Here is a 14,591-nt window from a genome sequence, read left to right on the forward strand (position 1 = left end):
CCCGCCCCGCCCCGCCCCGCCCCGCCCCGCCCCGCCCCGCCCCGCCCTCCAGGGCGCAGCTGGCTGGGTCAGCCGCTACTGGGGACGCCGTGGAGATGGCGGGCGTGCTGAAGGCTGCGGCCGCCGACCTCTCTAGGTGAATACCGGGAGCCAGTGAAGGTCGCTGTGGGTAGGGCATGTGGGAACGGAGGCCAGGGGGAGAAGGAGGCCTCAAGGTGGTCAAAGCACCTTGATGATGCATTCTGTCCCCCGGGGCGCGTTCCACGGCTGCTGCCGGCACCTAGGCAGAGGGTACCTTCCAGAAACACCTCAGCTTAGCTCGGGGATGGCCTCGTGCGTGAGTCCCACTGCCACTTGGGAGCTGTGCGCCCTGGGCGCTGCACCTTCCAGTATGTGGGCCGTTGAGGCGGGGGATCTTGCCCAGCGGGTCCGGCAGGGCAGGGACGGAAGTAAATGGAAGCCGGTAGGTAAGTGTTATTTTACCGGGCACCCATAAAGAGGCTGGGGAGAAACCAGAAAGGAGAGCAAGTCTTGTTAAAGAAAAAAAAAATCAGCTGAACTGCAAGCATGACCAGCATTCTGTTGGGAACACTCAAAGAAAGGTCAGTGTTGTGAGGAATACAGGAGTTACTTTTCCATGTGCCCTAGTAAGTTTATCATCGCGTGCATAAATGGAAAGATAAAGCATGTGGATTTAGAAACTTACTTGATTTCTCTCTTCCTTCATTTTTTTAATTGTCTAGATAAAATAAGTTATGACAGAAACTAGAGTTTTCTGAGTCTCACTTTCTTTTCATCCTTTTTTTCCTCTTTCTCCTTTTATGAGAGTCAAGTGTTTCCCTTAATCTGAGATTACGTGCCAAGTGGTAAAGGCCCAGAGTTACTCCGGGACATTCGTGATAAATCCTTCTAGCACCAGAGCCCACATTCTTAACCATGAGGCATACTCACTTCTTAGGTGATACACGAAATCGGAAGGTGAAAATATAAATTAAAAAATGAATATTTGGGAAAAGGTATTTTTATATCTGTATTTTTAGAACTGCACACTTTAATAATTGACGGTTTGGGAAGAGTATGACTTCCAACAGGCCATATACTTACTGCAAGAACTGAATGCAGATAAAGATGCATTTTTGTTTTGTAACTTACACTTCTTGGCATAAAGTAAAGGAAAAATGAAAATAGTGTATTCCAAAAACTGATTTTGATTTGTCCTATTAAGATACGTGAAACTTCATGGCTCCATTTGTGTGTGTGTGGTCGAATATATGTAAAGTAAAATTTAGCATTTTAACATTTTTGAGTGTATAATTCAGTGGCTTTAACTACACTCACTTTGTTGTGCAACAGTCACCACCACCCCTCTCCTGAGCTTTTTCATCTCACCAGAACTGAAACTCTGTTCCCATTACACAACACCTGCCCATTCTCCTCTGACCCAGCTCTTGGCAACCACTGTTCTACCTTCTCTGTGAATCTGACTACTCTAGGTGCCTCATATGTGGAATCATATACTGTTTTTCTTTTCTGTGTTTGGCTTGTTTCACTTAGCATAATGCCCTCAAGTTTCATCCATATTGTAGCATGTGTCAGAATTTACTCTTTTTTTTTTCTTTTTTTGAGAATGAGTTTCACTTTTGTTGCCCAGGATGGAGTGCACGATCCCAGCTCATCGCAAACTCTGCCTCCCTGGTTCAAGCAATTCTCCTGCCTCAGCCTCCCAAATAGCTGGGATTACAGGCATGCACCAGCACACCTGGCTAATTTTGTATTTTTTGTGGAGACCGGGTTTCTCCATGTTGGTCAGGCTAGTCTTAAACTCCCGACCTCAGGTGATCCGCCTGCCTCAGCCTCCCAAGTTGCTGGGATTAGCAACCACGCCTTTTTAATTAACACTTCTGTTCTTAAGTATCTTATGCATTTATCCACACATGGTTGTACACTGTATTTTATTCATGCAAAGCAACCTTTATTGGAATAATTGGAATAATCACAAATTATACATTATGGTATTCAAAATAATGCAATTCTGCTGCACCACTCTGAAATGGGAGGCAGAGAGACCTAAAACTGAAGAGCTGTGAATTTCTACCAATTGAGGGCCAACCTGAAATAAAAATATCTTTAAAAAGTTAGCCTGATTGTCAGTAATCATTTCATAATTTATACATATATTAAAGCATACATTGCATACATTGTATTCATTGAAGATACATAATTTCTATGAGTCCTCATACCTCAAGCTGGAAAAATATTACTACAAGTCAAAGGAGAAAATATAATAATTAAAAGTTCAATTCACAACAAACTTTTCAGAACACATTTTTATCAGATATAAAGCTCTGTTTCATTTTAACTCCTTTATTCAGGGTTCTCCATCCAGTTTGCTTGGTCTACACAGTTTCACCTTTGGATTTTTATTGTTGGATCATCTCTTCTTTTTTTCTTTCTTTTTTTTTTTTTTTTGAGGTAAAATTTACATGACAAAATTAATCCTTTAAAAATGTACAGTTTAACCGCAATGATCACATTCACTGGGTTTATGTGACCATCACCTTTGTCTATTTCAAAACATTTTCACTGGCCGAGTGCAGTGGCTCACGCCTCTGGTCCTAGCACTTTGGAAGGCAAAGGGAGGAGGATTGCTTGCGGCCAAGAGTTCAAGACAAGACCAACATGGCGAAACCTTGACTCTAAAAAAATACAAAAATTAACCGGGCGTGGTGGTACATGCTTATAGTTCCAGCTACTCAGGAGGCTGAGGCCAGAGGATCACCTGAACTTGGGAGGTCACGGTTGCAGTGAGCCATTATCATGCCACTGCACTCCAGCCTGGGCAACAGAACAAGACTCCGTCTAAAAAAAAAAAAAAGAAAAAAGATGTGTTTTATGTGATCTTTTATCTTGAAGACCAGGAAGAGTTTATCTTTAAATGTCCCATTTTACTTCATGTGCCCTTAACTACACAATTGTAACTTACTCTTCACCTTTTTTTTTTTTTAATCCTAGTACGTGGATAGTTATGTTGATATATTTGTTTTTAGCCATAGCAAGTTTTGATGTGCATTCTTGTCAATATTGTTTGGTTCAAAAATCTATAAAGGCTAATGATTTTACTAGCTTATGACTTAAAGTTTACTGTTTTAGGAGAATTTTCCCAAATACTCAGTTGACTCGAGTTTATTTCAGCATAAATTTCTTGCAACATACTTTTAAATATTATCCCTTATTAGTTTATGCCATTGTTTTATTACTTTTTTCCTGGGACTCCAATTTTGTGAATAGTGCCTTTGCTTAACTTTGATTTCTACCACTTTTCTGTGACCTGTTTTTTCCTGATGTCATTTTCATTCTCCCGGTTGTTTGTCTACCTTTCTTCAATGCTAGTCATTATTTTTTCATTTGAGTCTATTCTCTTTTGTGACCTCGTGGTTCTCTTTTTCTTTTGAAGGTAACTTTTTCTTTCTTTCTTTCATTTCTCTTCCAGCTTTAATTAACTATATTTTCATTTCCTTATGTTTTTGCCCATTTTTGTTCTTTTTTTGTTTTGTTTTGTTTTTTTGTTGTTGTTTTTTGTTTTTTGTTTTTTGTTTTGAGACCGAGTCTCCCTCTGTCACCCAGGCTGGAGTGCAGTGGCCGGATCTCAGCTCACTGCAAGCTCCCCCTCCCGGGTTTACGCCATTCTCCTGCCTCAGCCTCCCGAGTAGCTGGGACTACAGGCGCCTGCCACCTCGCCCAGCTAGTTTTTTGTATTTTTTAGTAGAGACGGGGTTTCACTGTGTTAGCCAGGATGGTCTTGATCTCCTGACCTCGTGATCCGCCCATCTCGGCCTCCCAAAGTGCTGGGATTACAGGCTTGAGCCATCTGGGCCTCCCAAAGTGCTGGGATTACAGGCTTGAGCCACCGCGCCCGGCCCCCTTATTTTTTAGATATCAGGTCGTGACAGTACTTATCAGTTCAACTACACAAAGGTTTCTGAAGACAATGGTGTCTCCACCCAAGCAGGTTGTAAATAAATTCCAGATAGAATCTGGCATCACCCTGGAGGAATTCTAACTTCACACTGTTGAGTGTGAAGTCAATACAACATCACAAATTTACCAAGATGGCTTCAGAGTAAACCAGCTTTACACAGCACATTTGAAAAAAAAAGACACATTTATTCAGGGTCATGATCAGACTATTACATTTAGCAATCAACAGCATGAGTGCAAAAAAAAATCTACATTAAAACCCTTCGTTGGAATGTTTTACACTTTCCACATAATAGAAACTAAAATAACCTGTTTTACAATTAGTTGAAAATACAGTCCTCGAGTTTTTTGCCCATACACATGAATATTTGTCTAAAACATGTTTTAATATGTCTTAACACGGACATAAAACATGTCTTAATGTGGACAGCTTAACCTAAAAGCCTGAGTCAAAAGGTGAAAGTTACAGAAGACTCTGGGAGGGAAACGTGCAAAAATAGGTACAAAATGCCTTTTAACGTAGGTCAGTGGGGAAAACAAGGGCTTAGGTAACAGGGCAGCTAATGGGCCTAGTGGATTAAAATGTTCAGTTTATTCCTGAAACCCAGACTGGCTGCTATAAGTTGATCTGGTGCCTTGGTCATTCGTGGCTTCTTTCTTCTGTGTCAGCTCTGTCTTCTCTATGCTTCCTCTGGAGGAGGAAGCCTTGACACAATTACATATGGATTGTGTTTTTTTTTTTTTTAACTTCTGAAATTCTATCTTAATTACTCAGCTGATTTGTGCTCCTTTTTAGAAAAGGGAAAATGGATTAGCATTTGATAAGCACCTACTGTTAGGTACTTCTAGAGACTTTATCACTTCCTATCTTTATTTCTTAGGGGAACTGTAAAAAGTAGTTAATTATTTCTGTTTTGAAGGTGAGGGAAAATTTAGAGATATTAAGTGCTCATGGTCACAAGATGTTAAGTTGTAATTAATAAGTAATTTGTGGGAAAATATTTTTGAGGATATTTAAATTTCTTTTTATCAAAATTTTAACCACTACCTATAGCATTCCTATATAATGATTCCTATAATAAGCCAGTTATTACAATGAAGACTGAAAAATGGTGACTTTTAAAATACTATTCTTTCTACATTTGTAATTATTGCTTCTATGAGTAAGAACTTTCCCTTCTACTTCATTTATTTATTTTTTATATCGGTAGGCACTCATGGATCTTCATTTTATTCAATAGGTTATGACATGTTACTATTATTATTGATTTAAATGCTGAAATTACCCAGATTTCTTCCTGGGAGTCCATTCAAATTGGCTTCTGTATCCTTTTGACATATACCTATCATTTTTATTGTTTCCTTGTTTTGTTTTGTTTTTTTGCCCAACGAGATATTTTAGGCTTATTTTGTTCTTTTCCTGTCCCAGCCCTGGAATCTGCCATTTCTCCAAAGAGCTTTGATTCCTTTTTGTGGTGAATGGAATTGTTGAAACCAAATCTGGGTGCTAGGTGTATACATTGCCACTACGGTATCATTGCTTATAGACTCTCCCAGGGAACAAATCTGTATAAACATGCCTACACACATACATATGTATGCACACATATCTGTGTCTGTCTCTAAAAAACATTAATTCATGCTGAGACTAGTCTAGTACCATGGAGTTCATTCCTCTCCTTCCTGGCTGCATGTGTTAGTCCTTTCTTCAAAATGGAGAACCTGGCTCCCATTATCCTAAATATATTTACTCATTTGCTCAATTGTACAATCCTAGTTTTTCTTTTAACCCATATGCTTGGCCTGTGGAAAGCAAACCTACTAACTATAATTTATTATTTGTGTATGATTCTTATCATCTTTTTTTTTTTTTTTTTTTTTTTTGGAGATGGAGTCTCGCTCTGTCACCCAGGCTGGAGTGCAGTGGCTTGGTCTCGGCTCACTGCAAGCTCCGCCTCCCGGGTTCACACCATTCTCCTCCTCAGCCTCCTTGGGACTACAGGCACCCAAGACCGTGCCCGGCTATTTTTTTTTTTTTTTTTTTTTTTGGTATTTTTGTAGAGACGGGGTTTCACCGTGTTAGCCAGGATGGTCTCGATCTCCTGACCTCGTGATCCACCCGCCTCGGCCTCCCAAAGTGCTGGGATTACAGGCGTGAGCCACTGCACCTGGCCTGTAATATAGTTTTGTTCGTATTCTGGTTATGGGCTGGATTGTATCACCCCAAAATTCATATGTTGAAGCCCTAAACGCTAGTACCTCAAAATGTGACTGTGTTTGGAGATAGGGTTTTTAATGAGGTAAGTAAATCGAAAGGAGGCTGGTAGGGTGGGCCCTAATCTAGTCTGACTAGTATCCTTATAAGAGGAAATTTGGACTCAGGCACCCACAGAGGGAAGACCATCTGCAAGCCAAGGAGAGACCCCTCAGAAGAAACCAAGCCTGCCAACACCCTAGCTGGTACTGCCAGTTTCCAGAACTGTGACACAACTGGGTAACTGTTATTTAAGCTACCCAGGCTGTGGTGTTCTGTTATAGCAGCAACAGCCCAGGCTAACTAATACAATTCTATTAGAAATGTCCCTCTGTTCTTCATGATTTTTTAAAATTATATGGGACGTTAATAAGAATCCAGAATTCAGAATTACACAAAAACAATTCATATGGAATTATCATTCCCCCTTTCTCCTTCCATTTCTTCCTCATCCAATCCACTCCTATAGGTAGTCTCATTAGATTCAGTTTCATTTTTTTATTTTTCCTTGCAAAAATTAGCTAATACATGTAAATTTTGTTGATGCTTCGTTTCATACAAAAGGTAGCATCCTGTAATTTTTTTGCATTTTACTTATTTCACCTAGCTGTATCCTAGAAATCACTGCATATGAATTCCATGAAATTTTGCTTACTCATTTTTATAGTATCATAGTATGCATTGAGTATGACATTAGTTTGCTAGGGCTGCCATAATTAAGTACCACAAACTGGGTTGCTTAGCAGAAATTTATTCTCTCATAATTCTGCAGCTAGAAGTCTGAGACCAGGATGTTAGCAGGGTTTGTTCCTTCTGAGGTCCTTCTGAGAGAATGTGTTCTGTGCCTCTGTCCTAGCTTATGGTGGTTTGCTGACAGTACCATTCTTTGGGTTGTAGACACATCACTCCAGTCTTTGCCTTTGTCTTCACGTGACTTTTTTTTCTGTGCACGTGGCTGTTCTGTGTCCAGTTTTCCCCTTCTTAAAAAGATACCAGTCATATCGGATTAGGGCTCTCCCTGATCACTTCATCTTAACCATCTGCAAAGACCCTGTTTCCAAACAAGGTCACATGTACAGGTACTGGGTGTTAGGACTCTAACATCCTTTTGGAAGACATAGTCTACCCGTAACAAGTATGTACCATACCTTATTCAACCATTCTATAAAAGAGCATTTAGGTTATTTTCAATATTCTGAAATTCTAGACACACTGCATGTTGTCCACATGTATTTTCATATTATTCAATGTGTGCCTTTCTGCTTCTGTATCTTTCAGAAGTGTGTTTAACTTTTCATCACAAAGTTTTTGTGCATTTCTAATTAACCTTTTTCCTAAATTATTTTTTGCTACTGTAATGGGATTTTTGTAGTGTTATTTTTTCTAACTGATTAATTATATGTTTGAAGACTATTGATACTTGTTGGTTAACTTTTTATCATTTTACCTTGCTGAATTTATTGTTTGAGCTACTTTTATCTTTTTATTGTTAAGGCTTCTGGATATGCTGTCACATCACTTGCAAAAAGGAATTGCTTTATGGTATATTTTTCAATTCATATATGCCTCTGATTGATTTCTTGAATCTGAGTTTATTTCCATGTTGATCTTGTATGCTTATATTGCTGAAATCACTTATTAGTTGAATGAATTATTTTGAAGATCCTTTGGGATTTTCCCCATAGTTCCTTATATTATTTCCAAATAGGGACAGTTTTACATCTTCCTTTATAATCTGTATGTTTTTTTTTTCTTGACTTACCATGCTTGCTAGAAATTCCAGTACCATATTGAATAATAGTGGTGAAAAGTGGACATCCTTGTGTTTTCCTTATCTTAGGCAGAACACATACATTCTTTCTTTAAATATTATGTTACCTATAGGTTTGGGGTAGATGTTCTTCATCAAGTTGTGGAAGTTCTACGCTGTTGATAATTTTCTGAGCATTTTTATCATGAATAAGTATTGAGTTTTATCGAACGCTTTTTCTACATCAATGAGTATGATGATGTGATTTTTCTTTTCTGACATGTTTGTATGGTTAATTCCATAGATTTTTAAAATATTGAACCAGCTTTGAATCTATGGAAGGAATCCCCCTTGGTCATGCCATTTGATTCTTTTATAAAATGTTGAACAATATATATTTGCTTGCATTTTGCTAAGAGATTTTGTATCTAAATATAGAGATACTGGTCTGTTGTTTTGTGTGTGTTTTTTTTTTGTTTTTCTGGTCTTTGCTTAATTTTGGTATTAAGGTTACTGGTCTCATTAAATACATGGGAAGCAGTCTCCTTTTCTATTTCCAGGAAGGCATTGTGTAGAATTGATGTTAGTTCTTTAAGCATTTGGTAGAGTTTGGCAGTAAATCTGTCTGTGACTGGAGATTTCCTTTTGGGAGTTTTTAAATTATGAATTTGACCTGCTTCTTTATTTTATTTTTTATTTTTTTGAGATGGAATCTCACTCTGTCACCCAGGCTGGAGTGCAGTGGCATGATCTCAGCTCACTGCAACCTCTGCCTCCCAGGTTCAAGCAATTCTCCTGCCTCAGCCTCCTCAGTAACTGGGACTACAGGCATGCTCCACCACACCTGGCTAATTTTTTTTATTTTTCATAGAGATGGGATTTCCCCATATTGGCCAAGTGGGTCAAGAACTCCTGACTTCAAGTGATCTGCCTGCCTCGGCCTCCTAGAGTGCTGGGATTATAGGCGTGAGCCACTGCACCTGGCCTGTTGTGTTTTTTAGAAACAGGGGCTTGCTCTGTGGCCTAAGGTGCAGTGCAGTGATGTGATTATAGCTCACTGCAGCCTCAAACTCCTGGGCTCAAACCACCCTCTCACCTCAGCCTCTCAAAGTGCTGGGGTTATAGGCATGAGCCACTGTGCCTGGCCTTGATTTTCTTAATAATTTTCTTAATAATTTCTTAATAATTATTTGAGTAGTGCTATTTAAATTGTTTATTTCCTAATAATAGATGTTTGTGGTTATTTGTGTTTTTTGAGAAATTAGCCCATATTCTTACTTGTCAGGTTTATTATATCTGGAGAATTATTCATAATATTTCCTTAACATAATTTTTATATCTTCATGATCTGTGGTTATATCCCCTGGTGCATTCCTAATGTTGGTGATTTGTGTCTTCTCTCTTATTATTTATATTAGTCATATTAGAGGTTTATCAATTTTACTGGTCTTTTAAAAAATGCTTTTTTTTTCATTTTTCTCTATTTTTCTGTTTTCAATTTCGTGATCTCATTTGTATTGTTTTTTGCTTGCTTTGGTGTTGCAGGAAGTCAGGGACCCCGAATGGAGGTACGGCTGAAGCCACAGCAGAAGAACATAAATTGTGAAGATTTTATGGACATTTATTAGTTCCCCAAATTAACACTTTTATAATTTCTTATGCCTGTCTTTACTGCAATCTCTGAACACAAATTGTGAAGATTTCATGGACATTTATCACTTCTCCAATCAATACTCTTTTTTTTTTTTTTTTTTTTTTTTTTTTTTGAGACAGAGTCTCGCTTAGTCGCCCAGGCTGGAGTGCAGTGGCGCAATCTCGGCTCACTGCAAGCTCCGCCTCCCGGGTTCACGCCATTCTCCTGCCTCAGCCTCCCGAGTAGCTGGGACTACAGGCGCCCGCCGCTTCGCCCGGCTAATTTTTTGCATTTTTAGTAGAGACGGGGTTTCACCATGTTAGCCAGGATGGTCTCGATCTCCTGACCTCGTGATCCGCCCGCCTCGGCCTCCCAAAGTGCTGGGATTACAGGCGTGAGCCACCGCGCCCGGCTCCAATCAATACTCTTATAATTTCCTATGCCTGTCTTTAATAATTTCTTGTGCCTGTCTTTACTTTAATCCATACTCTTAAAATTTCGTATTCCTGTCTTTAATTTCCTATGCCTGTCTTTACTTTAATCCCGTCATCTTTGTAAGCTGAGGATGTATGTCACCTCAGGACCCTGTGATGATTGCATTATGTGCACAAATTGTTTACAAAGCATGTGTGTTTGAATAATATGAAATCTGGGCACCTTGAAAAGAATAAGATAACAGTGATTTTCAGGGAACAAGGGAGATAACCATAAAGTCTAACTGCCTACAGGGCCAGGCAGAACAGAGTCATATTTCTCTTCTTACAGAAAGCAAATAGGAGAAATATCACTGAATTGTCTTCTCAGCAAGGAATAGTCCTGGGAAAGGAATGCGTTCCCAAGGCGAGGTCTCTAAAATGGCCGCTCTGGGAGTGTCTGTCTTATGTGGTTGAAGACAAGGGATAAAATATGCCCTGGTCTCCTACAGCTCCCTCAGCCTTGCTAGGATTAGGAAATTCCAGCCTGGTGAATTCTAGTCAGACCGGTTGTCTGCTCTAGAACCCTGTTTCCTGTTAAGATGTTTATCAAGACAATGCATGCCCAGTGGGACATGGAACCTCATCAGTAATTCTAATTTCGCCCTGGCCTTGTGATCTCACTCTGCCCTTCTGCCTTTGTAATCTTTTATTGCCCCTTGAAGCATGTGATATTTGTGATTTACTCCCTGTTCTTACCCCCCTCCCCTTTTGAAATTTCTAATGAAAACTTGCTGGTTTTGTGGCTCAAGGGGCATCACAGAACCTGCCAATATGTGATGTCACCCCCAGAGGCTCAGCTGTAAAATTTATGTCTTTGTACTCTTTCTCTTTATTTCTCAGACCAGCGGACACTTAGGGAAAATAGAAAAGAACCTACATTGAAATATTGGGGGCTGGTTCCCCCAATACTTTGGTTTTATTTTTCTTTTTGTTTTATTTTCTGTATGTGGAAGCTTCAAGTATTGATTTGAAATGTTTTCTAATATAAGCATTTAGTGCTATAAATTTCCCTCACAGCTCTTGTATACTGGTATATCACACATTTTTATGTGCTGTATTTTCATTTGGTTCTAGGTAGATATTTTTGTTATTCTTTGTTTGTTTGTTTCTATTTCTCATGAGATTAGACTTCTTCTTTGACCCACGGATTATTTAGAAGGGAGTTGATTAGTTTCTAAGTGTTAGGAAATTTTCCTGTTACCTTTTTCCTATTGATTTCTAATTTGATCCTATTTTGGTTAGAAAGCATACTCTGTATGATTTCAGTTTTTTTAAAGTCACAGGACATAATCCCAAAAGTCCCTGTGGACCTATCTCTTCTATTTTTGTCTCCCTTCTCTCTGTTGGTCAGGGTAGTTTCTATTTTCAGGTTCACTGGTTCTCTCCTCTCTCCTTTCCATTCTGTTGTAGGAGCCTGTCTATTGAGCTATTTATTTCAATTCTTTCATTTTGTTTTGAAATTTTATTTGAGATGGAATCTTGCTCTGTCACCCAGGCTGGAGTGCAGTGGCATGATCTCTGCTTACTGCAACCTCTACCTCCCAGGCTCAAGTGATTCTCCTGCCTCAGCCTCCCAAGCAGCTGGGATTGTAGGCACCTGCCACCACACCTGGCTAATTTTTATATTTTTAGTAGAGACAAGGATTCATGATGTTGGCCAGGCTGGTCTCAAACTCCTGATCTCAGGTGATCTGCCCACCATGGCCTCTCAAAGTGCTGGGGTTACAGGTGCAATTATTTCATGTTTTTATTATTTATTTATTTATTTATTTATTTATTTATTTATTTTTAGATGGGGTCTTGCACTGTTGCCCAGGCTGGAGTGCAGTGGCGCAGTCTTGGCTCACTGCAAGCTCCACCTCCCAGGTTCATGCCATTCTCCTTCCTCAGCCTCCTGAGCCAACAGGACTACAGGTGCCAGCCACCATGCCCGGCTAATTTTTTTGTAATTTTAGTGTAGAAAGGGTTTCGCCATGTTAGCCAGGATGGTCTGGATCTCCTGACCTTTTGATCCGCCTGCCTCAGCCTCCCAAAGTGCTGGGATTACAGGCGTGAGCCACCGTGCCCGGCCTCATGTTTTTATTCTTAAAATTTTTATTGGATTTTTCATTATCTTCTATTTTACTTCTATTTTTCTACCTTTTCTTTTGATTCAAGCATTTATGTAATTGCTCACTGGAGCCTTTTCATGGGATGTGCTTTAAAATTCTCTTGTTAGACAGCCCTGGGTGGTGGGGTGAGCGTGGAAGTCTGCCTCCCTGCCCCCTCCTTAGCTGAAGGCGGTGGGGATGGAGCCATATTTTTTTCCCCTCGGTGTTTTCCTAGAGCTGGGTGGTTACTGTCTAAAAGTTTTCTGGCTTGTTAGGCTGATCCTTTACTGGGGCTTTTTTTTTTTTTTTTTTTTTTTTTTTTTTTTACCATTACCAGGTTGATTACCATTTCCAGGTTGATTCTTCTTCAGCTACAACTATAGAATACATGAGATGACAAAACCACCCAAGTCCCAGGGGCCCTAGCCAGCCTGCCTTTCTCCACCTTTCATAGTCATCTTATGTTTGTTTTTTGGTTTTTTTAATGTCAATTTTTTTATTTTTTATTTTTTTTTAATTATACATATGTTCTAGGGTACATGTGCACAACGTGCAGGATTGTTACATATGTATACATGTGCCATGTCGGTGTGCTGCACCCATTAACTGGTCATTTACATTAGGTATATCTCCTAATGCTATCCCTCCCCCCTCCCCCCACCCCACAATAGGCCCTGGTGTGTGATGTTCCCCTTCCTGTGTCCAAGTGATCTCATTGTTCAATTCCCACCTATGAGTGAGAACATGCGGTGTTTGGTTTTCTGTTCTTGCGATAGTTTGCTGAGAATGATGGTTTCCAGCTGCATCCATGTCCCTACAAAGGACACGAACTCATCCTTTTTTATGGCTGCATGGTATTCCATGGTGTATATGTGCCACATTTTCTTAATCCAGCCTGTCATTGATGAACATCTGGGTTGATTCCAAGTCTTCGCTATTGTGAATAGTGCCACAATAAGCATACATGTGCATGTGTCTTTATAGCAGCATGACTTATAATCCTTTGGGTATATCCCCAGTAATGGGATGGCTGGGTCAAATGGTATTTCCAGTTCTAGATCCTTGAAGAATCACCACACTGTTTTCCACAATGGTTGAACTAATTTACAGTCCCACCAACAGTGTAAAAGTGTTCCTATTTCTCCACATCCTCTCCAGCACCTATTGTTTCCTGACTTTTTAATGATTGGCATTCTAACTGGTGTGAGATGGTATCTCATTGTGGTTTTGATTTGCATTTCTCTGATGGCAAGTGATGATGAGCATTTTTTGATGTGTCTGTTGGCTGCATAAATGTCTTCTTTTGAGAAGTAGCTGTTCATATTCTTTGCCCACTTTTTGATTGGGTTGTTTGTTTTTTTTCTTGTAAATTTGTTTGAGTTCTTTGTAGGTTCTAGAAATTAGCCCTTTGTCAGATGAGTAGATTACACCATGGCCAGTGAATTTTTTTGTAATTTTAGTATAGAAAGGGTTTCACCATGTTAGCCAGGATGGTCTGGATCTCCTGACCTTGTGATCCGCCTGCCTCAGTCTCCCAAAGTGCTGGGATTACAGGCGTGAGCCACCGTGCCTGGCCTCATGTTTTTATTCTTAAAATTTTTATTTGATTCTTCATTATGTCTTCTATTTTACTTCTATTTTTCTACCTTTTCTTTTGATTCAAGCATTTATGTAATTGCTCACTGGTGCCATCTCATGGGATGTTCTTTAAAATTCTCTTGTTAGAGGGCCCTGGGTGGTGGGGTGAGCGTGGAAGTCTGCCTCCCTGCCCCCTCCTTAGCTGAGGGTGGTGGGGATGGAGCCACATTTTTATTTTTTCCTGTGGTGTTTTCGTAGAGTTGGGTGGTTACTGTCTAAAAGTTTTCTGGCTTGTTAGGCTGATCTTTTACTGGAGCTTTTATTTATTTTCTTCTATTTCCATTAGCATTTCCAGGTTGATTCTTCTTCAGCTACAACTACAGAATACATGAGATGATAAAAACACCCAAGTCCCAGGGGCCCTAGCCAGCCTGCCTTTCTCCACCTTTCATAGTCATCTTATGTTTGTTTCAAATATAACTTCCAGGATGGTTATCTACACTTAATAGGAGAAACAGAGAAAGGTGTTTACTCCATTTTGTCTGGAAGTGGAAGTCCTTTATTTTTATTTTTTAAACTATATTATTTTATTTAACAATCAGCAGTACATAGTAGTTTGACAAAGCAGAAAGTGCATGCATTTCCCGTCAGTGTTAACTTTGAACATCTGGCTGTCTCTCTCCATGCACATTTATGGAGATAAGTGTTGGGCATTGTAGTAAGGCAAAAAGAAAGATGAACAGATGAATGAATGAAGAGACAGAAAGAAAACTGGCATTGCTTAGTAATAAATAGGTTTAATAACAAAAAAATTAATGTTACTCGAATTTAA

The sequence above is a fragment of the Theropithecus gelada genome, chromosome 20, assembly GCF_003255815.1.
Source record: "Theropithecus gelada isolate Dixy chromosome 20, Tgel_1.0, whole genome shotgun sequence".
Lineage (NCBI taxonomy): Eukaryota > Metazoa > Chordata > Mammalia > Primates > Cercopithecidae > Theropithecus > Theropithecus gelada.